Here is a 25,914-nt window from a genome sequence, read left to right as displayed (position 1 = left end):
TAATAAACTATTTAGTTTAAAAATAAAAATCTCTCCTTTAAGTCAGAGATAAGGAAAATTTTCCCTCCTCTGTGGATTGAGAGATTTTGGTACTCAGTTCTGTAGAAAAGTGATAGAAGGTGGTTTGTTGAATATATTTAGGGTTAGGTACACTCCTGACCACCAAAAGGAGTCAATGTTATTGACAGTGGGCAGAAAGGTGGAGTAAAGGGCACAATTAGATCAGCCATGTTCTTCTTAAATAACAGCACAGGTAAAGAGACCAAATGGCCTACTCCTAGATGCAAACTGTATGTTTGAACATTGGTTTAGTTCCATTACCACATGCTACAGCTCGACACTTCTGATTCTTTTTGCTATTTCATCTCTCCAACCTTCTACCTCATCACAGGCCTTCCAGCTTGTGGAAAACCCGCAGAATTCTCTTCCGCAGAAAGCAGTTGAGGCCAAAACATTGAATGTTCTCAAGAAAGAGTTTGATACAGTTCTTAAGGCTAAGGGGATCAAAGGAAATAGGGAGAAAGAGGGAACAAGGTACTGAGTTGGAAGCTTAGCCAGTATCACAGTGAATGGCCCACTCCTGCTCCTATTTTGTATCAGAGATAACGGGAACTGCAGATGCTGGAAAATCCAAGATAATAAAGTGTGGAGCTGGATGAACACAGCAGGCCCAGCAGCATCTCAGGAGCACAAAAGCTGACGTTTCGGGCCTAGACCCTTCATCAGAGAGGGGGATGGAGTGAGGGTTCTGGAATAAATAGGGAGAGAGGGGGAGGCGGACCGAAGATGGAGAGAAAAGAAGATAGGTGGAGAGGAGAGTATAGGTGGGGAGGTAGGGAGGGGATAGGTCAGTCCAGGGAAGACGGACAGGTCAAGGAGGTGGGATGAGGTTAGTAGTAAGGAAATGGAGGTGTGGCTTGGGGTAGGAGGAAGGGATGGGTGAGAGGAAGAACAGGTTAGGGAGGCAGAGACAGGTTGGACTAGTTTTGGGATGCAGTGGGGGAAGGAGATGAGCTGGGCTGGTTTTGGAATGCGGCGGGGGGAAGGGGAGACCAGGCCTGCTGTGTTCATCCAGCTCCACACTTTGTTATCCTGCTCCTATTTTCTCTGTTTCTGTGTTATTTTTCTCACTCTCGCCATTTGTAAAAAAAAATTGCAGCATGTGAAAACGGAGGTTTTTTGGGTTTAATGCACAGGCCAATTGGGTTACCTTGTTGTTTAATTTTTGCTCTGCTGAAGTCACTATATTGTTGAATAAGTTGCTAAATCTTTTGTTTAAGATACAAAACAATGTTGAGAATTGATTATTTGCAAAGTGTGAGTTTGGTTATTTAAAACCAAATGGTTTCTAATCAATTTTAAGGACCTTTGGAGGTTTTAACTTTACTGTCGCAAACAGAAATCAAAACTCCTGGAAAAGCTCAGCAGGTCTGGCAGCATCTGTGAAGTGAAATCAGAGTTAGTGTTTCAGGTCCGGTGACCCTTCCTCGGACCAGCTGAGCTCTTCCAGCAATTTCTGTTTTTCTTTCTGATTTACTGCATCTGCAGTTCTTTCAGTTTTCATTTAATTTTGCTGGGCTGTGAAAACAGAGGTAGAGAGACTGGTTTGGTTCAACTTTCTGTCTCCACGTCATAACAAATGTCTTTGAATCACAAATAAACAAGAATGTCCCATTCACTGTGTCAGCATGTTTTGTTGAAAAGATTTTCCCTGCCAGACCTATTACACTAAAGTGATACTGTCAAATTTTGGGCACCGTTAGGCTGGGAACTGGATTAAGATTATTCACGGTCATTGCAGTTTAGTTGTCGGTTGTGGCAAAGTATTGGTTATTTCAATCACCATTGGCATTATGTTGAATGTCAGGGGGTGCTGCTTAACACTCTTTGCCTTTTGCTCTGGGCCATTTTTAGAGTCTTAGACTCTTCAAGTTTTTACAGCATGAAAAGAGGTCCTTTGGCCCATCATGTTCATGCCAGTCATCAACATCTACATATTTTAATCCTATTTTCCAGCACTTGTTTTATAGCTTTGCACGCTATGGTGTTTCAAGTGTTCATCTTACTACTTCTTACTGGGTGGCACAGTAGCTCAGTGGTTAGCATTGCAGCCTCACAGCGCCAGGGACCCGGGTTCGATTCCAGCCTCGGGCAACTGTCTGTGCGGAGTTTGCACATTCTCCCCATGTCAGCTTGGGTTTCCTTCGGGTGCTCTGGTTTCCTCCCACAGTCCAAAGATGTGCAGAGTAGGTGGATCGGCCATGCTAAATTGCCCGTAGTGTTCAGGGTGTGTGGGTTATAGGGGGAATGGGTCTGGGTGGGATGTTCCAAAGGGCAGTGTGGACTTGTTGGGCCAAAGGGCCTGGTTCCACACTGTAGGGAATCTAATATAATTAAAATGCCTTGAAGGTTACCACCTTTACCATCCCTTTATGCAATGTGTTCCAGATACCAACAGCTTTCTCGTTAAAAAAAGTCACCATCTGCTCCATTTTCTCTTTCTCTCTCTTTTTTTGCACAGTATATACCCTCACTTTTCCAGTATCCCTCAAGTTCCAAGGAAGCATCATATTGGCCTTGAAACATTAACTCGGTTTCTCTTTCCACAGTGTGATGATACCATGGATTTAGGAGATTATTTTGTCCTGGATTTTTTTTGAAGTGAGGTTTTAAGTCAGAGGTGCTGACCCATCTACCAGACCCACTAGAGTAAACAGCTTGTGAGGCCTTAGACTTTTTTTTTAAATGGTAGAACAACAGAAGCAGCCTGAATGAGTGTGGTCAAGCTCCCACAGAATGAAAACTTTTCGTTTTCATCCTCAGCAATTGTTGCTGGTGTCACAGCTCAGTTGGAAGTTGCTACACTCTCTCAGAATTTTCACAATTTTTTTTCCCTCCTGGACTACTGGAGTTGCATGTGAAACAATCTGTTTTCTGAATGTGCCTTTTGCCAAAGGTGTATTTATGTGATGTTACTATCTTGGAACAGTTAACTGGTAACAGTTACTGTATATATTATTCTGTTAAGTTTTCAATCGAGTTGTTATTCTAATTTCTCTTTCTTTTGTTGTATTTCAACAATAGTGGATGAAGAAAGTGTGTTTTGCTTTAAATCTGGTAGCTTGGCCAATCAAATTGCATCTGGAATGCAACAGCTACAGTTACCTTTAAATTAAGAAAAAGTTAGATTCTAGACTACCTTCTGAATATATTGAGGAGGTCTGGTCTGATCCATAACAACAAATGCTACCAGACCTGCAGAGTTTCTCCACCACTTTCTGTGTTCATTTGAGATCTTCAGCATTTGTAGTATTGTGATTTTATTCTCTTCTGCTTTGTGTGAACTGTTAGATTATTTTAGAATTTGTGGATTTTGAATACTCTTGTCAATGTGACAAACTATTTGAGGGAGAAACTAAATATCTACTGCCGTGCTCAAAAAAAGCTGGTCAAAGGCAATGCTGGAAATGGTCACATGACAGCTGAGGATTTCTGGGTAGGGATACCTAAAGGCTGGGGTAGGGGCAGGGACCGTCGCTATGGAGCCCAGAGTTGCTCTAGGCCTGGACACCCAAACCTGAGCAGAGTGGCCCAAACCTAGCGGCCTGGCTATACTATTTATTGAACCCCCGTTCTAGACCATGAGCCCTGGGCTGAAGTTAGGGCAAGGCAGGATGAAGGAAAACTCTGCCAGTAAATGCTATCAGTAAAAATGTTTCTAATTTGCATTCTGAACAAGTACATGAGTGATTGCTTAATTGTCTATTGATTGAATTAACGCAAAATCTCTAACATTTGGCAGGACAGATACAGCGAAAATGTTTTCCTTGCCTGTAGAACCTGGAACATGGGCACATATTCTCAACATAATGGACTGAGTGGGGAAGGATTGCTTAAATAAAAGGTTGTGAATCTTTTCACTTTTCCATCCCCAAGAGCTGTAACTTGGTAACTGTGAGCATCAAGACAGAGTTCAAAAGAATTTCAGGAATTACAGGATTTGGGGAAAGTGCGAGGAGCTGGAATTGAGGGAGAAGATCGTGTTGAATGTTGAACAGATTCAAACAGTTCAAATGGGTAACTCCGTCTCTTATTTATTATATTAGTCTGTTCTTATATATCAAGCATAAAACAAGGATTGTATGTCATCTTGAAATACATTCTAAATTAGTGCATTCCAACCTATAAGATATAGAAGCAGAGGTGGGCCATTTGGCCCATAAAATCTGCACTCTTCTCTTCAATTGTATCATGGCTGATCTGATGATCCTCATTTACTGCTTTCCCCCCGTAATCTACAATTCCCATTCTGATTAAAAATCTATCTTAGCCTTAAATATATTTAACGACTCAGCCCTTGCAGCTCTCTGTGATAATAAATTCCATGGATTTACTTCTCTCCAAGAGAAGAAATTCCTACTGCACTCTTTCATAAATGCTCATTCGGAAATTATTCCCTCCGGTCCTAGACTTTCCCACAAGGGGCAACATCCTCTCTGTATTTATAGATAGTAAGAACTGCTGATGCTGGAATCTAAGAAAACACAGAGTGGAGCTGGAGGAACACAGCAGGCCAGGCAGCATCAGAGGAGCAGGAAAGCTGACGTTTTGGGTCAGGACCCTTCTTCAGAAAAAATTTTTAATTGTATATTTTTTAATGTGAACTGAAACGGGAAAAAAATTGTAATAAAAACCAAGGATTGTAGAAGCAATTACTACTAAGTTCTACTTACACTGTTGTTTGTTCAATCAATGGGGAAAGGATTACTGCAGATGAACTGGCTCCAGAGGATGTGTACAATGTAAGATTCAGGCAGCTGACTGGTCTATGAGTAGTGACTGTTGTCAATGACAAAGGCCTTCTGCCTGCCAAAAACCATGTGAATGGCTCCCAGTAACTGAACAGCTTGTGGGTGGGAGCAATATAGCCAGAAGTCTTTGAACTTCTGGAAGATAAGGTGATGTCCTTTTCTCTGTAGTTAGGAAACACCTAAAGTCTGATGAAAGCCAGATTATTTTCCCCTACCAGTTGCTGTAAGATGTAGCTTTTAATTGATAAGTCAAAGAGTTTGTAATTTGTGAACACATTCTGCAAACAAATGAAAATCAATTGAAGAAACAAAGAGAGAGATTGACAAACAGCACAAGGGTCATCTCAGTGAACCCTGTGGACAGGGGCTATTGAACTGCCTTCCCAGCTTTTCCCCTTTATCCATAACACCAATTCATTTTTTTTGTATGTTTGCATGTGTAGGAGATGCTTATAAGGTGTTAGATTTTTACCTAGTAGAGTTACATTTGACAGTTCACAGTTCATCTGTAGCCAAAAGTTATTTGTTTGTAATAATGAGTAAATGTTTCTATACTTAACAAATATGTTCATTGCTATCCGTTAACAGCAGTGAAAAGACGGGTAAGGTGGGAAATTTTGCGCATGATTATAAAATGATTAAAATGTATCGTGATAACTCTGGGAAGAGTGGGTCTTATTTCTAGTATCCTATGGCAGTGAGGCATGACGCGTTCACTACACAGAAGCTCTTTGTTCTTTTTCATTCGACAAATGCATCTGACTCAACAAAGTCATTCAGTAACCCACTTTGTTTGTGATTTTCTTCATCATTCTCCTGGCCTTTGCCTCGCTATAGATATGAAAGGAGCTTTCCTGTTGACAAGGTCAGACAGAAAGCTCTACAATCTGTACAGGTGGGAAGTGAAGGTAAGAACGCACCATACATTGATCAGAGAACTACTCAGTGCAAGGGCTTCCCAAATTGGTGTGGTGGTCTTTCAGTCCAGTGTAGCCTCAGCATCAACTTCCAGCCTCAAGATGATTCCACAGGGATCTGGAATCAAGGCCCAGTGCAGACAAGAGGCTAGATGCTGGCATATGCTGTGTTAGAAGGATAGTTATTCTGAACTTTTTATTTCTCTACATTTCTAGTTTATTCTTATGATCTGTAATCCTGGACATTTTATTTCGTTATTTTTCTAATTTTTTTTCCCCCAAACAATTTGTATTTAAGAATTTGTACCTATGTACCTTCATAGCTAAGATGGCACTGTGAGCCATCCATGGAGCTCTGACAGAAAGGGCCGCATGCTCCCACCCTCACAGTTCTCACTGAGGGCCCATGACAATTTTCATGCCTTTACTTGGGGTCACAGTGGGAAATTGTTAGGGAACCACTGCTCTGTCTTGATGATACTGCACTAGTACCCCACACAGAAACCCTGCTACTAAAAATACTCATGAGTATTTTGTTTATGATTCATTCTCCCTTACCAGGAAACTGTGGTTATGGGACTTTTTAAAAATTCATTTATAGGACCGAGGTATCTCTGGCGTTTATTGCCATCTCTAATTGCCCAGTGGGCTGTTAAGTGTCAACCACATTGCTGTGGGTCTGGAATCACGTGTAGGCCCGACCAGTTAAAGATGGCACGTTACATCACTATAGGGCACACTCACTGCCCTTGATGACTTTAAAAAAGACGCTGTGGAAATGAACAACCAATTGTACAGATAAACCATAAGGCCACAAGATCCAGAAGCAGAAGTAGGTCATTCAGCCCATTAATTCTGCTGCACCATTTGATCATGGCTGATATGTTTCTCAACTCCATTCTCTTGCCTTCTACCTGTAGCCCTTGATCCCCTTACTTATCAGGAACCTATCTATCTCTGTCTTAAATACTATCAATGAACTGGCTTCCACAGCCCTCTGCAGCAAAGAGTGCCACAGATGTACCACCCTCGATGACCACCACCAGGAGTGTCTCAGCAGCAGCATTACTGATCGAGCTGGTCGGGTCCTAAAGGACATAGCTGCTAGACTGGGTCTGCAGCAGGTGGTGAGGGAACCATCAAGAGGGAAAAACATACTTGACCTCATCCTCGCCAACCTGCCAGCTGCAGATGCAGCGGTCCATTAGAGTATTGGTAAGAGTGACCACAACATTGTCCTTGTGGAGACAAAGTATTGTGTGGCACTATCACTGTGCTAACTGGGACAGACTCAAACAGATCATGCAACTCGTCCATGCGGTGGGCCATCAACAACAGCAGAATGGTACAATCTGCAATGTCACAGCCTGGTACATCTCCCACTCAACCATTACCAGCAAATCAGAAGATCAACCCTGGTTCAATGGAGAGTGCAGGAGGGTATGCCAGAAGCAGTACCAGACACACCTAAAAATGAGGTACCAACCTGATGAAGCTTCCAAGCAGGACTACTGTCATTCCTAACAGCACAAGCAGCAGGCGATAGACAGAGTTAAGCAACCCCACAACCAATCAGATCTAAGCTCTCCAGAGGAAGATGTGGATACAGTTACAACATTTAAAAGACATTTGGATAAGTACATAAATAAGGAGTGATTGGAAGGATATGGACCGAGCACAGGCAGGAGGGACTAGTTCAGTTTGGGATAATGGTCGGCATGGACTGGTTGGATTAAAGGGTCTGTTTCTGTGTGGTATAACTTTATCACCCTATGGCTTCACCATTCATGAATGGTGGTGGGTAATTAACCGACTCACCGGAGGAGGAGACTCCACAAATATCCCCATCCTCAATGATGGAAGAGCTCAGCACACCAGTGCAAAAGATAACGCTGAAGCTTTCACAGCAATCTCTTGCCAGATGTGCCAAGTAGATGATCCATCTCGGCATCCTCCAGTGGTCCCCAGCATCACATATACCAGTCTTCAGCCAGAGATAATGGGAACTGCAGATGCTGGAGAATCCAAGATAACAAAATGTGGGGCTGGCTGAACACAGCAGGCCAAGCAGCATCTCAGGAGCACAAAAGCTGACGTTTTGGGCCTAGGCCCTTCATCAGAAAGGGGGATGGGGTGAGGGTTCTGGAATAAATAGGGAGAGAGGGGGAGGTGGACCGAAGATGGAGAGAAAAGAAGATAGGTGGAGAGGAGAGTATAGGTGGGGAGGTAGGGAGGTGATAGGTCAGTCCAGGGAAGAAGGACAGGTCAAGGAGGTGGAATGAGGTTAGTAGGTAGGAGATGGAGGTGCGGCTTGGGGTGGGAGGAAGGGATGGGTGGGAGGAAGAACCGGTTAGGGAGGCAGAGACAGGCTGGGCTGGTTTTGGGATGCGGGGGGGAAGGGGATGAGCTGGGCTGGTTGTGCGATGTAGTGGGGGGAGGGGACAAACTGGGCTGGTTTTGGGATGCGGTGGGGGAAGGGGAGATAATGAAGCTGGTGAAGTCCACATTGATACCATTGGGCTGCAGGGTTCCCAAGCGGAATATGAGTTGCTGTTCCTGCAACCTTCCGGTGGCATCATTGTGGCACTGCAGGAGGCCCCTGACGGACATGTCGTCGAAAGAATGAGAGGGGAAGTTAATATGGTTTGCGACTGGGAGGTGCAGTTGTTTGTTGCGAACCGAGCGGAGGTGTTCTGCAAAGCGGTCCCCAAGCCTCCGCTTGGTTTCCCCAGTGTAGAGGAAGCCACACCGGGTACAATGGATACAGTATACCACATTGGCAGATGTGCAGGTGAACCTCTGCTGAATGTGGAAGGTCATCTTGGGGCCTGGGATGGGGGTGAGGGAGGAGGTGTGGGGGCAAGTGTAGCATTTCCTGCAGTTGCGGGGGAAGCTGCCGGGTGTGGTGGGGTTGAAGGGGAGTGTGGAGCGAACAAATGAGTCACGGAGAGAGTGGTCTCTCCGGAAGGCAGACAAGGGTGGGAATGGAAAAATGTCTTGGGTGGTAGGGTCGGATTGTAGATGGCGGAAATGTCGGAGGATGATGCATTGTATCCGGAGGTTGGTGGGGTGGTGTGTGAGAACGAGAGGGATCCTCTTGGGGCAGTTGTGGCGGGGGCAGGGTGTGAGGGATGTGTTGCGGGAGACGCGGTCAAAGGCATTCTCGACCACTGCGGGGGGAAGGTTGCGGTCCTTGAAGAACTTGGACATCTGGGATGTGCGGGAGTGGAATGTCTCATCCTGGGAGCAGATGCAGCGGAGGCAGAGGAATTGGGAATAGGGGATGAAATTTTTGCAGGAGGGTGGGTGGGAGGGGGTGTATTCTAGGTAGCTGTGGGAGTCGGTGGGCTTGAAATGAACATCAGTTTCTAGCTGGTTACCTGAGATGGAGACTGAGAGGTCCAGGAAGGTGAGTCCTCAGCCAATTTGATTCACTCCATGTGATCTCAAGAAATGTTTAGATGCACTGGATACTGAAAAGGCTATGGGTCCTGACAGCATTCCAGCATCAGTACTGAAGACTTGTGCTCCAGAACTTGTTGTTTCCCCTGGCCAAGAAGTTCCAGTACATTACAACGCTGGCATCTATCCGACATTGTGGAAAAATTATCTAGGTATGTCCTGTTCATAAAAAGCAGGACAAATCCAACCTGTCCAATTACTGTCCCATCAGCCTACTCTCAATCATCAGTAAAGTGCTGGAAAGTGTCAGTAACAGCGCTATCAAGCAGCACCTACTCAGAAATAACCTACTCAGTGACGGCCAGTTTGGGTTCTGCCGGGGCCACTCAGCTCCTGACCTCACTACAGCCTTGGTTCAAACTTGGTCAAAAGAGTTGAACTCTAGAGGTGTGAGATGAGAATGGTAGCCCTTGACATCAAGATTGCATTCAACTGAGTGGAGCATCAAGGAGCCCTAGCAAAACTGGAATCTTTGGGTATCAGGGAGAAAACTCTCCGCTGGTTGGAGTCACACCAGGCAGAGAGGAAGATGGTTCGTGGTTGTTGAAAGTCAATCATCTCAGCTCCAGGACATCTCTGCAGCAGTTCCTCGGGGTAGTGTCCTAGGCCCAACCATCTTCAGCTGTTTCATCAATGTCCTTCCCTCCATCATTTGGACAGAAGGTGGGGACGTTCGCCAATAATTGCACAATGTTCAGCGCCATTCATGGCTGCTCAGATATGGAAGCAGTCCATGTTCAAATGCAACAAGATCAGGACAATATTCAGGCTTGGGCTGACAAGTGGGAAATAACATTTGTGCAACACAAATGCCAGGCAATGACCATCTCCAACAAGAGACAATCTAACCACTGCCCCTTGATATTTGAAACATCCTGGGGGTTACCATTGACTAGAAACTCAAGTGGACTTGACACATAAACACAATGGTTACAAGGGCAGGCTAGAGGCTAGGAATGCTCCATCCAGTAACTCACCTCCTGACTCCCCAGAGCCTGTCCACCTTCTACAAGGCACAAGTCAGGAGTGCGATGGAATGCTCCCCACTTGCCTGGATGGGTGCAGCTCCAAGAAGCTTGACACCATCCAGGGCAAAGCAGCCCAATGATTGGTACCACATCCACAAGTATTTATTCCCTCTACCACCAACATTCAGTATGCACTGCTGCTACTATCTACAAAGATGCATTGCAGAAATTCACCAAAGATCCTTAGACAGCACCTTGCAAACCTTGCAATCACTTCCATCAGGAAGGACAAGGGCAGCAGGTACTTTGAAACATGACCACCTCCACGTTCCCCTCCAAGCCACTGACCATAGAAATACATTGCTGTTCCTTCACTGTCGCTGGGTCAAGATCCTGGAACTCTGTCTCTAACGTACTGTGGGTTGACCTATAGCATGTGGACTGCAGCGATTCAAGAAGGCAGCTAATCTCCACTTTCTCAAAGGAAACTAAGGATGGGCAATAAATCCTGGCCGGCCAGCAACACCCACATCCCATGAGTGAATATAAAAGTTCCGCATCAGAAGTGTTGGGATAAAAACCTGAAAGAGGAGTATATTGAATCTCAAATGGTTAACAGCTTCAGAAAGAAGCTACCTGCCTTTCAGTTCAAAAGTTGAAGTCACAAGTGATTTAAACCTGCCAGGCATTTAGATAGATGACAATGGTAAGAGTATCATAAGAGTGGTGTTTTGGGTACTATACAAAAACTGTTTTGTTTTCAATTTAGAGAGGAGTATTTTGGGATGAATGGGATTATACTTTTATCACATTTTAAAATCTTTGAATTTGTATTTTCAGTAAATATTTTTGATTATTCTATTTTATCTACCCTTCTTTTGTCATAAATTTTTGTTTCATTGATAAAGTAAAATCCAAAGCATTGTATGCTATTGTTTCAGTGAGGGACCACTTTACTCAAATCAAAACAAATAAAATCATGACCCATCAAATCAGATTTCTGACTGCAGTCTGACTCAGGAGTCAGTAATAACATCTGCTGCCATCATAACAATTGTTTTACTTAAAAGTCAGGCTGCCAGTGTCACAAAGTCACAACAGTGCCGTAGGATCTTTTATATCCACCTGAGGGGTGCAAGTGAGGTCATGGTTGAAGATAACAGGTTTTCTGACAGTGCAGCACTCCCTCAGCACTGTACTGGAATGTCAGCCTAGATATTCACTTTCAAGTCTCCGGAGCTGGAATGGAATTGAATATAGAACATTATAACCTTCATTGGGAGGTTAGGAGTCATTCCTTAATTCTCTGCGAATGTCACTCACTGAGCAACCATGAAGCTCCGTCATCTTGTAATGTCTGTTGTCCACATGTGACCAGATGGGAGGCAAGTCAAACACTGTCGCCACTTTTAGACATTTTAAATGAGCCAAAAGTATTACATTGTGCTGTAGCCGCTTTCAATGCATTAGCTGTACTGACCTGTTCAATGCCAGTATTAAACACTGCAGGCTCTAAAACAATCAGTACAACACTCTGAACAATGAAGACACTTCAGCTACAATGTGCACCATCGATTCTCGTCAGCGGACTGGCGAATTCACAATACACAACATGGAAGGTGTAGTACTGCTGAGTTGCATATTTCAGGGCTTTGATTTTAAATTCTCCACCCCAGACTCTACCTGTTTTAGGGAAGGGGAGGCCCTCAAATAAGGAACCCAATCATAACCTACTCCTGGCTCTTTACATTTTAACCCATCAAGGTTCCCTTTAAAGATGGGTGGGGTGACATTTAAATATCATTGCAATGTGATTTAAACTTAATGTGAGGTCAGAGTGAGTGATTGCTGAGTCGAAGCTGGGGCTTGTCCATGATCAAAGGTAAGCACTGAAAGGTCAGCTCTACTGTAATACTATCCGTGTGCCCTGAGGAGGAGCACAATCTCCCAGGCTGCACAAAACCACACTGGCAATCTACGCTGTCCCCCAAGCTCACACACTGATTCTGATCTGCCTCACCTTCATTACAGTTGCTAGCATGGATAGAAGATTGGCTGCCTGGCAGAAAGCAGGGAGTGGGGATAAAAGGGTCTTTCTCGGGATGGCAGCCAGTGACAAGTGGTGCTCTGCAGGCATCAGTGTTGGGACCGCAACCTTTCACTTTGTACATTAATGATCTGGATGAAGGAACTGAGGGCATTCTCTCTAAGTTTGCAGATGGTACAAAGATAGGTAGAGGGACAGGTAGTATTGAGGAGACAGAGAAACTGCAAAAGGATTTGGACAGATTAGGAGAGTGGGTAAAGAAGTGGCAGATGGGGTACAATATAGGAAAGTGTAAGATCATGCACTTTGGTAAGAAGAATAAAAGCATGGACTATTTTCTAAATGTCTGAAGTGCAAAGAGACTTGGGAGTTCTATTCCAGGATACTCTCAAGGTAAACTTGCAGGTTGAGTCATTAGTTAGGAAGGCAAATGCAACTTTGGCATTTATTTTGAGACGACTTGAATATAAAAGCAGGGATGTATTTCTGAGACTCTAAAAGGCTCTGGTCAGGCCACATGTGGAGTATTGTGTGCAATTTTGGGCCCGACGTCTCAGGAAGGATGTACTGGCCCTGGAGCAGGTTCAATGGAGGTTCTTGAGAATGGTCTCAGAAATGAAAAGCTTAACATATGAGGAACATCTGAGGACACTGGGTCTGTACTCAATGGAGTTTAGAAGGATGAGGGGGGAATCTAACTGAAACTTACAGCATACTGAATGGCCTGGCAGAGTGGATGTTGGGAAGTTGTTTCCATTGCTAAGTGAGACTAAGACCCAAAGGCACAGCCTTAGAGCAAAGGGAAGACCTGGTTGATAAGGAGAAACTCCTTCAGCCTGAGAGTGGTGAATCTACAGAATTCACCGCCACAGAAGGCTGTGGAGGCCAGGTCATTGAGTGTATTTAAGATGGAGACAGATAGGTTCGTGATTGTCAAGGGGACCAAGGGTTATGGGGAGAAGGCGGGATAATGGAGTTGAGAAACTTATCAGCATGATGGAATGGCACAGCTGAATGGCCTAATTTCTGCTCCTATGTTTTATGGCCTTATTACAGCTGGTTGGTTCAGACCCAGCCATGAGTGCCTGGCTCTTACATTCGAGCTTTGCCTATCTCTTTCACCAACCCTGAACCTGGCTAATTGCTGAGTAGGAATCTGCCCAAAATTACTCGAAAAGGGAGGGTTTTACGGGCTGCCGACACTCCCTCCCATCTCCCTCTACCTTCCCCTTTCAATATGGGGGCCCAGATCTCAACTTTTGCCCACAATATCAGAGATTCATAAACTATTAGTTGACTATCTAATGAATAGTGACATGTTGCTGTCTATTGAGGAGCTGTAACTTGGGTGATCAGGCTCCCATTGATGAAGTGTGACAGGGAACTTCTCAACCTCACTCATTCCATAGAAATTTGACAAGTTTGTGCAGCCACTCAATTACAACGGTTATCATCTTGCATTGACCAAGGAGGTGTGATTTCCCTCAAGCCATAGTTGTGCAGTGGACCCATGTGCTGATGGATATTTTGGAGCATTCTTCGACAGGTCATGGAGATAATTTGTCAGTCTGTACATCAGAGATAAAAGGCTTGATGCAGAGTTTGAGACATGGCGGATCATACACTATGTGCAGAACAAGAGAACATACATTGTGGGCCAGATGACCTTTTCTCATTCTGTGCCTAACATGACCTAAAAGGTTCTTTAGCAATCTCTTCACTTGTGAAATGTGTACATTTTCTTGAGTCATTTAACTGACGTAAGATTTGTTTGCGAAAGGAAGACCAGACATTTGTGATTAAATGACTGATTGATTGCTCAGCCCCTCCCCCTGCCTCGCAGGAATAAGTGAGCAACTAATAGAAGGGATACAGGTAAACTGGTGTCGAGATGGTTAGTGAATCCAGCAAATGAGCAATTAATGAGGTTAGCAACATGGGGATCCCATTCTAAGAACTTCAGTACATAGATTAAAACCATAACTAATCAAATCAAAAATGGTGATGAAGCGCGACTTTATAGAGGTCTAGAAAATCACAAAAGGCATATGTAAGGAAGACAGCTTTTCCCCATGATAGAGGACTCTAAAACTCGAGGGTGTAGCTTAAAGTTCAAAGGTGAGAGATACAAAAGTGTTCAGAGTGGCAATTTTTTCACACAGAGGGTGGTAAGTATCTGGAACCTGCTGCTGTAAGTAGTGGTGGAGGCAAGTACAATTTTGTTATTTAAGAAATACTTTGGCAGGTACATGGGTGGGATAGGTAGAGAGGGATATGGGCCAAATACAGGCAAATGAGACCAGATTAATTATGAAAACTGGACAGTATGGGCAAGTTGGGCTGAAGGGTGTGTTTCCATGCTGTAAACCTCTACAAGACTCAGCAGCCTGGATAGTGTACTGTCACAAAAGGTGTATACTGTATACTCAGTGAATCTTCCTTTATTGCCCGCTTTTTGTCAAATCTCACCTGAAGATATTCCTCAGTTTGTTGTTGGAGAATTTGCACAGTATATCAAAAAAATACCATGGTGCTATGCGTCAGCAAACTATCCTATCACAACTCTGACAATATAGGGAGGTGCAGAGTGCAGGTCATGTGTACCATTCATCGGGGTTTTAGGCAGGGAAGGGGTGTCACTTTCAAATTGAAGGGCACTCAACCCCAAAAGTCTATTTTAGCAGCAAACTGTACGGTGGCATCAGCGCAAGTTTGGAAGCAGCATGCCTACCTGTAGTCCTAGACAAAATACTGCATGTAACAAGGAAGCAATGATGTGGGACAAGGAAATGGAGCACTAAATGGATGAAAACTGGGAGTTTGCTTGTGCTTTGTTTCCATTTTCTGTCCTTCAGCATCACTCCCCAGAATGACCTTCCTTAACAAGGAGAATCTGTGAAGCGATGACACAATGGTAGGTTAATATATGTAACCTGTAGCACTTAGGAAGACAAATAAAAGGATTTTAGTCGTTACAGATCTGGATTTCCCAGAGAACTGAAAAAGTCAAATTTGCCAAAATGTCAATTTTGCTTTCTTCCCACAGATGCTGCTAAACCTGCTGTGTTTTTCCAGCAATTTCTGTTTTTGTTTTGGATTTCCCATAGATGTCTTCTTGAGCTTATTGGTTTCAATCACTTCTATAACTGATCTGAGCATCTTACTCTTTTCTTTCTCTCTGAGAGGCAATTCAAACTGCTCTACGTCTACTTGTTTGATACTGCAGTCCTGAGATTCCCAATCCTAGCAATCGGAATTGGATATTCATGCCTTTTGCACACATATTCTATAACTCCACAAAACAAGAAATATGGAAAGATACAAATCATTAGATTGATTTACTCCACAGTAGATATGATTGGACTGTCTGCATCAACCTTTACAATTTGCAGGCACTTAAGACAAGCTACGTCAGTGGGTCATTGTGAACAAGATCGCTTCTGATGACCTTATACCACTCAAAGCCTTCCTGTATCAGCCAAAGCCTCTGATTTGTTTAAACTTTTCCAATGCAATATGCCTTCCAGTTTCTTTAAAAATCTAAACAAGTTACAAATGATAATTATTCAGTTTCCTAGGTATATGTCATAATAATATAATATTCACATATTAGGGTTCTAGTTTAAACCCTTTAGGGTTCTAGTGCACGTTATCCATTTTGAGGTACCTTGTGTTGTCATTTATGTTGAAAGATGATCAATAAATCTTGAAATACATAATTAAGTAGTCTACAAAAGATGTCAAGTTAATTAAAAATGATGCTGAGAGAGGTGTGACTCAATGGAAATCCAGTAAATCTGACTTTCCAGCATTCCCTCAGTACGGCATTGACAGGAGCTTGTTTTCTTTATCTTTCGTTAAAATTTTCCAATGCTAAATCTTTTGCAGTGCTGCAACTGTCGTCAATATTCAGATACATAAATTTCCTCGGGTGGTGGGTGGGTTAATGATGGGGTTAGGGAGATGCCACAGAATGCAGAAGAAGATGATATGCTCTTGTGACAATGATGGCTGTGTAGGCAAGTTGATGATGAGAACTCTTATGTTTTACCTAAGCTGGTGGATGTAAGCGTTATTCGATGATAGTAAAATACTTAACGATAGTTCAATTTCAGTTTTCAGTTCCTATCAGCAATTGGATGCAGCAAGGATTTAATGCGACAGGATCTGCATATCATTAGATGATGGAAACACATCTCTTGGTTAGGTATGGGGAGATCAGAGAATAGTACAGTACAGGAGGTGGTCTTTTAGCACATTGAGTCACCACTGGCTCTTTTGAAGTTCAGAAGTGAAATGTTAGACACATGAAAACATGATTTTGATTTCTGTCAATTGCAACACGCTTCAATCCTCCACATTCCTAAGATCTGGCAAAGTGATTTATATGCATTTAAAAGCAAGGATATTGAATGCCAAGAAACGCTGCCATGAAGATTAGCTTGAATGATACCTAAAAAAAAAGAACAGTATTGCTGTGAAATTCGACTTAAAGCAATCTGAGGGTTTTGGTTTACTTACCATTTGATCCAGAGACAAATGGGGGAATCTAAAGGGAGTTTTTCTACCATGATGGTTTGGAGGGGAAGTATTATGAAAGGTCATTATCACTGAATTACAAACAAAAGGTCACAGATTCAGGATTACTTGTGGAACAGCAACAAGGGAAAATATCAGAGATTGTAGGAACTGCCGATGCTGGAGAACCTGAGATAACACGGTGTGAAGCTGAACGAACACAGCAGGCCAAGCAGCATCAGAGGAGCAGGAAAGTTTGACCCTTCTCAGAAGGGTCTTGACCCGAAACGTTAAACTTTCCTGCTCCTCTGATGCTGCTTGTCCTGCTGTGCTCATCCAGCTTCACACTGTGTTATCTAAGGGAAAATATCAAATTCTTTCAACACAATCTTTATCAAGCCTGCAATGGCTTATCACAAGAGTGATGCAGGGACTATAATGTACATTAAAAGAGAAATAATAATGTGTAAGAGGAGACCATTCAGCCCACTAGGCTTATGATGCTAACAATTCTTCAACTGGAAATAATTATCATAACTCTCTGCAGTTCCTTTTAGTCTTCGACACTTGGATTAAGGCTCTTGAATCTTAGACACATCCTCATGTTTATATAGCAATGTAGGAGAAGGATGCCACAATTGTTAAAGTGTGTGTTGTGGGGGAAGAGAATAAAATAATGAGGAATTAGATGGCCCATGTTTGGCTATTGAAAACCCATTTGTTATGAGGCATCTTGGGCTGAAAATTTGAAGTGATTTAGTTCTGTTTCTCCTAACGTTGTCATGCACAAGTTCGTGAAGTAAATAAGTGCAGTGAATAACAGAAATCTAGCCAGTGTATTAAATGAGACCATTTATTTTTCAACGAAATGATGTTGGTTAAGTCAAAGACACTCATCAATGTAACATGGAATAAAATGACATCAAATGCAATGGTTCATTATCCTATTAAAACTGGAAAATAATCCCTGCATAATTTAACTTAGAGGATTTGCATTTTTTATGTTTAGAGAAAAGGCCGACCAAACTGCCAGGGAAATTATTCAGACAGCATGATTAAAATCCAAGGGAGTGACAGCTTCTGCTAAATCCATCCTTCAGATCCTTGCTGAAGTGTGAAAGTGATCCCCTGCACTGGGACTCTACAGACAGCTCAAATAGTTGCAACTCAGCGCATCCATCACAAGGTCAGTGAGACCTTTTGGAAAAGCCAGTAGCCAGATAATTGACCTGATTTTCGAGGATTTCTGGAGGGAGAGAGAGAGGGAGGGTTGGGGGAAAGAGAGAGAGGGAGGGTTGGGGGAAAGAGAGAGAGGGAGGGTTGGGGGAAAGACAGAGAGGGAGGGTTGGGGGCAAGGAGAGAGAGGGAGGGTTGGGGGCAAGGAGAGAGAGGGAGGGTTGGGGGGAGAGAGAGAGAGAGGGAGGGTGGGGGGAATGAGAGAGAGAGAGAGAGGGAGGGTGGAGGGGGGAAGAGAGAGAGACACGGAGGGTGGAGGGGGGAAGAGAGAGAGACACGGAGGGTGGGGGGAAAGAGAAAGGGAGAGAGGGAGGGTGGGGGGGAAGACAGAGAGGGAGAGGTGGGAGGGAAGAGAGAGAGGGAGGGAGGGACAGACAGGGTGGGTGGGTGTGGGCATGGCCTCTTTAGCTATGAGTTATACTGAAAAGAAATGGAATGTCTGTGTAACAAAAAGTTTGTTTCAATAAGTGTCAGTGTAGTTCTTACACACACTTTTGCATATTGGATACATAATGGAGCCCAGTATTTCAGGGTCTTGCGACACAGTGATAACCCCCATGTTAACTCTGCTGAATTAATTAATGCCAACCTCTATAATTCTGGAGGTTAGCTGTTCTGTGAGATGCCGCTCAGCTCTTGAAGCTCTCAGCTCATTTGGGATGTTGAAACTTAACCTCTTGAAGGGACTGTTCCAGTTTGATATAGGTATTGTTTGCATGGCTCTTTAGTTGGATTCTGGCCACTGAATCTGTAGGTTCAAGCCCTGACAAATTTCAATTCTGACTCTTAAAACAACCAGGAGATGGGATGGCTATTTTTCAATTCCCCCGCTCAACAAAATCCCAGTACTAGGGAACCCAAAATCAAATTCCACACCTCTGAAAGACCTCAACTGTTCACTCCCAGTTGTATGTTAATTTTCCTACATGAGTCCATCAAAGTGGGTTAATGTTGAACTCTGGATCAGGCCATACACACCAGCAGCAGGGTAGAGACCAGCTGCATATAATTCCCATGTGACCTCTCAGTCCCCTGTGCGCAGAGTCCCATCTCTCTGCATTGAATTTGCAGCCTTGTCCCAGAGTGGAAAGCCAACACATAATTCAATAAACACAGAAACACAGCCGATCTGGCATCATCTGTGGAGGGAGAAATGGAATTAAAGTTTCAGATCTGGTATGATTCTTCTTCAGAGCTGAGTTCTATTCTGAGCAGGAGTCATATCAGACTCAAAATGTTAACTCTGTTTCTCTCTTCATTGATATTGCCAGAACTGTTGAGTTTCTCCAACATTCTAAGTTTATTTCAGACTTACAGCATCTTCAGACTTTTACATTTATTTCTGTAAATTAACAAATTGTTTAGCCAAAAGAAGGTATTTCACAAACATTTTGCCTGTACTGCTGTGTACCATCAGACTAGATTATGTACTTTATAAAATTCTGGTTTGATTCTGATTTAATCCCAAATCAGTGAGGGAATGCATAAGTGGATACCCAGCAGAACTCATGCACAAATCATTGAAGATAGCAGAGCAGGTAGAGAAAGTGGTTAATAAGGCACATGGGATCCGGGGCTTTATAAATGGGGTAACAGAACAAAGAGATTATGATAAACATGCATAAAACACTGGCTCGGTCTCAACTGGAGCACAGTGTCTAGTCTTTTGTAGGAAGGATATGAAAGCTTTGGAGAGGGTGCAGAAAAGATTTACAGGGATCGTTCCAGCAATGATGCACTTTAATTGGGTGGATAGATTGGAGAAGCCAGAAATGTTCTTCACAAAGAGAAGACTTGGAGGTTTGATAGAGGTGTTCAAAATCATGAGTCTGTATTGAATTCAACGTTTCCCGCTTCATCAAATCCGTGGCCCACCCTGCCTCCTACAGTCTTCCTCCGAATTTAAAATCCAAGGTTACATCACCTATGTATGATATTTGATTTATTTTAGGTTCTTCTGTTTTCAACCTCCATGACATCTATCACTGCGGTCCGAAAATTTGTTTTAGTTTCTGAATTTTATTTACATATTAGGAAATAGCTGGACTGTGAGAGTATTAGAATTTGGAAATCATGTTGAAATTGCACAGAACGTTGGCGAGGCTTCTTCTGATACTGTGTCCCGTTCTGGTCGCCCAATTACAGGAAGGATATTATTAAACAGGAGAGTTCAGAACAGATTTACCAGAATGTTGTCGAGATAGAAGGTTTGAGTTAAAATGAAAGGCTAGATAGGCTGGGACCTTTCTCACTGGAATGTATGTGGTTGAGAGGTGACCTTACAGAGGTTCATGAAATCATAAGGGGTGTAGATAGTGTCAATAACAGGTGTCTTTTCTCTAGTATTATAAAACAGAGTTTGAACGCCCCCCAACCCGAGAAGTAATACTACAACACCCAAAGAGGGCCACCTCATCCCATAATCTGCAAAAGGATGTGAAAAGTGGTGTAATCTGCCTTTCAGCAACTTCCAGTGGTTAAGTAAATTAAATCCCTGACACTCTACAATCAACAAATAACAATTCATTTATCTAACTCTAACAGTGAACAAATTAACTAAACTATGAACAAACCAAATAAACCCCTTCTAACTACTAACCATTCACAAATAAAGCAAGATCCTAATGGTACACTGTTCCAAGAAATGCAAATCCCACTTACATAAAATAAAAAGACAGAATTTAGTCTCTCAAAATTACAGCCAGGTGACGTGACTTCTGGAATGTTCTGTGCCTTCTCTGTCAATTCTTTTGTCAGGAATATGAGCTAGTTGTGTCATGGGTACCTTTGTTATTTAGATGGTGCTTCCTCTAAGTCACAGAAGAGGCTGTGACAGCCAGCGATTCCCTCGAGGGCTGAGGGCTGCCAGCTCTGGTTAATATCCCACATCTGGTCTGACTCTTCTTCATAACTGATTCTTCTTCTGAGGAGTCATACCAGATTCAAAACATTAACTCTGTTTCTCTCTCTGCAGATGCTGCCAGGCCTGTTGAGTTTTTCTAGCATTCTCTATGTTTGTTGCAAATTTCCAGCATCTGCACTATTTTGCCTTTCTTCAAAGACATTTATGTGGTTTGTTTTTTTTCCAGGGCTGAGTGGACAGGATATTTGGCAGGCTTTTGAAGTGGCTGCTGAGGACAATCCTTCCCACTCCATGTCGCAGGAAAACTGGGGAGAGCAAGGTTATTGAAACGAGAGTAGAGAATTGAGTCTGAGTTCTTCTTTATTACTAGGCTACTGCTATCCATTGAGAAGTGAGTGTTTCTCTGGTAATGCCTTTATTCTGGTAATGTGGAATTGTGTTGGGTGAATGACGATATTCCAAGAAGGCAATTATGGACTTCCCTCAGTTTGGAAGAGTAGAACACAGGGGTCGCAGTCTCAGAACAAGAGGTCAGTCATTTAGGATTGAGACAAGGAAGAATCTTTTCACCAAGCAAAGTACTTCTGTGGAATAGTCTGCCACAGTGAGTTGTGGTAGCTCAGTCAGTGACTATATTTTAGACAGAAGTCAATAAATATTTGGCCCTTTAAGGGAACTAGGAAATATGAGCATTGAGCAGTTGAGGTCAAATGTCAACCATCATTTTTTGAATGCTGAAACAGGCTTGAAAAACCAAATGGCCGAATCAGCTCCTAGCTCCTGTACTCTTTTCTTACTTCTCGAATTGGGTTTGCATCAAAATCAAACATGAGAAAGGAAAAGATTACCTCAGACAATCTTTGTATCAAGGCTAATAACATCATTTGCTTAGTAATAATGAAATTAAACTTGATTTCCCTTTAGTGCTTGCAGAAATAAATAAGAAATAAGGAGGTTAAAATGCTTCTGAATACAACATAAATATTAAACTCAGCCTTTCCTAGTGCTATGTTTCATAAGTTTTAAGATTCTTGGTAGTGTGGATAAGTAGACAGATCTTGGTGTCCATGGGCATAGATCCCTAAAAGTTGTCACCCAGGTTGATAGGGTTGTTAAGAAGGCATACGGCATGTTAGGTTTAATTGGTAGAGGGAATGAGTTTCAGAGCCATGAGGTAGCACTGAGGGAATGCTGCACTGCCAGAGGTGCCTCATTTTGCTAAGAGTTTAAACCAACACCCTGTCTGCAGGGGCAGGTACAGAAATCATGAGGCTGGTGTTGCTCCTATCCCTAAGCCTGGGCCACATCTCTGAACCATGCACAAGCATGGGCCCCTGTTAATGGACTCAGATGTACTAGCAGCTTCCCTATTCCAGGCTGTCCAGGACCCTGCCTGTCTTAGGGAGGTTTCGGAGATTCACCAGGATCTCACCTAGGATGAAAAATCTCTGTTATGACAAAAGGCTACGTAGGCTGGGTTTGTTTTCTTTAGAGCAGAGGAGGTTGGGATCTGAGTGAGGTTATACACATTATGAGAGGCATAGACAGAGTGGAGTGTGAGAATCTCTTCCCCAGGTGTGTCTAAAACCAGAGGGCAGAAGTTGAAGAGGAGAAGCAAGTGGTTTAGAGGAGATCGGAGAAAATGTTTTCATCCAGAGGGTGGTAGGTATGTGGAACATGCTGCTTGAAAGGGTGGTGGGGACAGATACTCTCACAACATTTAAGAAGCATCTGGATGACCATGTAAAATGCCAGGGCATAGTAGGCTATGGAACAAATATGGGTAAACGGGATTACTGTAGTCGGTGTTTGTTGGTCAGCACATACATGGTGGGCTGAAGGGCCTGTTTCTATACCTTATGATGCTATCACATAATAGGCAGTATTTTGGAAGAATGGCAGGGAGGTTAAACGCCATATCATTTACCTCTGAACCAACACCACAAAAACTGACCGCATTGCCATTGTGAACAAAATACATACGAAACTACTTTAAGTTGGGAGGAAGTTCTGTTCCTCATTCTGAATCTTACCAACTAAAGCACTGTTTTCTTTAAAAGCTGCACAAACTGGCGACAAAGTATCCCTATATGAAAATATGAACACACTGCCTGTGCTCATCCTTACACCCAGGTTATGTTCACCCATCGCCTTGCTCACCTACATTGGACCCTGTTAAGCAATGCTTTGATTTTAAAATTCTCATCTTTGATTTTGCTCCTTTCCATCTCTACATGTAATCTCATGAAACCCTCTGAGATATCCGCATCCCTCACTGTGATTGCTGCAACACTGGGGTCCCTGTTTTTACCTGCCTAGAATCCAACTTCTGTAATTTTCTCCCTTATTTCTCCATCTCTTATTATTTTCTAAAGGACGCCTTACTGCACATATCTTTGATCAGGCTTTTGGCGATCTCTCTTTATGTAGCTTGCTGAGATGTGGGGTATTGTATTACATGAATAATTTGTTCACATTGAAACCACTGGTTTTCATGAAAAGCTAAGCCCTCTGAACTCCGCAAATGGCTTATTCAGTCTAATAGCCACTGAGTGAGTTGGCCTAGATCTCTGGCTCCAGCTCTCTTCTAGTCTGTGTTAGCTAATCTCTGCTGAGACAGCCATTTGGAGAATGTAATTGACATTAGCAAAGCTGAGCTGGATAAGTGAGCTCGGGTTTTCGTCCTTGTGTATTAACCTTTCCTGGAGAATATGCAGCTGACTTCTGCTCAGTTGAAGATCACCGAGTCATCCAGCTATGAACTGCAGTGGACATCTATGCTGTACCACTCATGGGTCGCTCGTTTGAGTTCCAACATTTAATCAAACTCCCCAAATATAACAGCCCCTGTGAGGTGTTGCTTTGTTCTCTATCTGACAGACAGAGGGCTAACCCAGCAAAGGTGTACCTTCCTTAAAAACTGTTACATCTTTCCTTGGGTCCCACAGTACTGTATAAAGTTTGACTGTCCTGACCTCCTGTAAAGATAATTTAAACAGTTATTAAAATGTTGCTTATCATCTCCAGAGACACAGGGTTGGACATAGGGTGTGGCACCACTGATACTGAAACTTGAGAAGGTCCAAAAGACAAAAATGGGACAGGTCACACTTCTGGCTTTGGAAGTATGTGGGCACTCCACGGAAGTGCCTGGTAGAGCTACCAGAACAGCATTTAGCCGCTGCGGCTGATTTCACGCACATTTCAGAAACTTGGACTGCACGCATTCACACTGAGCACTCTCAGCTCAACAGCCCATCCGGTAGTCCCACAGAATCAGCCTCACCTATCCCAGCTAGCATTACCTGAAGGGCCAAGGATCAAGTGGTGGGTGAGGTGCTTTAGGCTTGCTTTTTCTGTTCGAAAGTGAGTGACTATCTGACTTGTTCATGGAGGTTTTGCAGTGGGCTGCAGCACACATTCAGGCAGACTAGAGGATTGGATGGTCCAACTCTATATGAGGTATGGGAGACTGTGGTTATCGTACCTCTGGGCCTACAAGATAACTAAGACACTTGTCCGAGTGAACAAGACTTGGTACACAAGTGAAGGAAACAAGAACATGAAAGAAAACCCAGTGATCAAAAGTGCTGCTGGTTCTCATGCAGTACTTGCAGTGAGAGAAAGATCTGTGAGGATGGTAATGGTGCTCTCCACAAATGGCCCTTCCCTCCCAATCAAAATGGCTGACTGTTTGAAGCCTGTGATGATCCCAGGGAAGTACGTCTAATGAATATTTTGCCAGCTACTGGTTTCCCTCTTCATTCATTTCTGGGACCTCAAGGATGCCAGATGCCAGCTTCAGAGTGGAAGGTTAGCTGTAGATGCCAGTGTAATGTCCTGGCACTCTGACACTGTAGCTAGCAAGGTCACATACAGCACTCAGATCAAATGCACAACCATCCACTTGACTTCCTACATACTTAGATGTCCCACTTTGTCAAGGTTGTAAATGGGAATTTAGTATGGGAGGAGAAACCATTGCCTCATCCTACATTACACCCCTCAATGTGCAGTTGATTACTGTTGCAATGTCTTGTTATGAATGCATTGGATACATTTAAGTGGAAATCAGATAAACATGAGGGAGAAAGTAATAGAATAATATTGTGGTCAGGTGGAGCATTAACAATGGATCAGACCTGCTTAGTCAAATGGCCGGCTTCTGGGCTGTAAATAACGTGCAATCTGTACTAACCATTAGGCTTTTATGCCGAACCTGCGCTATCGTTATTTTAAATTTGGTGTCAGAACCAAGTATAGCGAGCCTTAGAAAACAAAGCTGACAGTACTTTCCTTCCCTGGTTACAACCTGTCGGCTGGCCTAGGCACCAAACCCTCAGCAACTCAGATCATTTTCTGGGGTTGTTTGGAAATCCTTCAAGAGCTGCACTAATCAAGTCAAGAGTGAAATGCTGTCCGCAGTCCAAGTGTATAAATCTTGGTTTAAATGGAGGAAATGAAAACAGGGAAGAAAACCCAAATTATCAATAAGGTGCTTATTGGTAAATATCCACCAAAAGTGATAGATGCTGATTTGGGCAATTTTGCAAAGAAAACTATTGCTTCATGTTTAGTCAGGGAAAGGCGGGTATTCAGTAGAAACTCTTTACAATTTATAACTGGTTTACAGAATGCTATAAAGAGATTCTCTGTTAGTGCAAAAATCATTAGCATGAACATTACAGAATTCATGGGCAAGGCCAATTGCTTTCAGGTTTCATTCAAAAACAGAATTGGACATCTGGAGGGCATCTGTTAAAATTCCACCCAATCAAAGACTTTATATTTATTCAGTCATCAGAAGCAATGGCCTTGATCCTAGGGAACAGCAGTCCCAATATACACGATCACATCAGGTAAAATGGGCAGAATAATTAGATATGTTTCTCAAGGCAGTCAAACAAATTGTAGAATCCCACATGAGATGAAATGAAGCTGGACATATTCCATCACCTTAAATCAGGTACTCTGAATATAGCTTGTCTATGCTTGTTACCAAATTTCACAAAGGATGCTTTAGTCTGAAATAGGGTATCAAGAGATATATCAGCCCCTTTGGCTTTGAGCCTGTGGGAGTGGATTAAAACTC

The 25,914-nt window shown here is 43.1% G+C and overlaps 1 protein-coding gene across 2 annotated transcripts in view; it reads right to left on the bottom strand.

The window, feature by feature from the left end:
* ccdc92ba (coiled-coil domain containing 92Ba) overlaps window positions 1-25,914 on the bottom strand; it is a 75,427-nt gene that overhangs the window by 5,767 nt on the left and 43,746 nt on the right. The window lies entirely within an intron of this gene.

Source organism: Stegostoma tigrinum, chromosome 27, assembly GCF_030684315.1.
Source record: "Stegostoma tigrinum isolate sSteTig4 chromosome 27, sSteTig4.hap1, whole genome shotgun sequence".
Classification (NCBI taxonomy): domain Eukaryota; kingdom Metazoa; phylum Chordata; class Chondrichthyes; order Orectolobiformes; family Stegostomatidae; genus Stegostoma; species Stegostoma tigrinum.
Note: the sequence above shows the minus strand (reverse complement) of the source record. Positions and strands in the feature narration are given on the sequence as shown.